Consider the following 911-nt stretch of genomic DNA (forward strand, 5'->3'; position numbering starts at 1 on the left):
TTTTTCAATTACAGTTGACATTCAATATTATATTAATTTCAGTTGTACAGCATAGTGATTAGACATTTATATAATTTAAGAAGTGATTCCCCTGACTAGCCTAGTACCAACCTGGCACTATGCATAATTATTACCATATTGTTGACTATATTCCTTGTGCTTTACTTTACATCCCATGCACTATTTTATAACTACCAATTTGTACTTCTTAATCCCTTCACATTTTTCACCCTGTCCGCTAACTCCTCTTCCATCTGTCACCCCAATAAATCTAGTACCCATATGACACCATACATAGTCATTACAATATTATTGACTATATTCCTTATGCTGTACCCTACATCTGCATGATTACTGTGTAACAACCAATTTGTAGTTCTTAATTCCTTCCCTCTTTTCACCCACCGTCTCAATCCCCCTCTCATCTGGTAACCATCAAAATAGTCTCTGTATCTATGGGTGTATACACTCACAGTCTCTGTATTTAGATTGCACAGATAAGCAAAATCACATTGCATCTGTCTTTCTCTATCTGACATACTCCACTCAGCACAATACCCTCCAGGTCCATCCATGCCGCCACAGATGGCAAGAACCCATTTCCTTCCATGGCCAACGGGTACTTTTAAATTTTCTTTTGTATTAATCTCTATTTTCTAAACACTCTACAATGGACATACATTATTTTTTTATTATAAAAAGTAAAAAAAATATAGCAGAATGGATTAATTCCTGTGTATAGATCTCTGCAAGATACTTTAATTTCATGTAGGTTATGTGTTACTTACCCAAAGGCCTAGCACTGCCCTTCTCTTTCTTTCCCAATCCAATGATTTATTTCATTCTTAAAAAGTTTGATTCATCATGCATTTCTTATAAAATAGGATGATATACTCCATTAATACATTCAA

The sequence above is a fragment of the Rhinolophus sinicus genome, linkage group LG09 (assembly GCF_036562045.2).
Source record: "Rhinolophus sinicus isolate RSC01 linkage group LG09, ASM3656204v1, whole genome shotgun sequence".
NCBI classification, from domain to species: domain Eukaryota; kingdom Metazoa; phylum Chordata; class Mammalia; order Chiroptera; family Rhinolophidae; genus Rhinolophus; species Rhinolophus sinicus.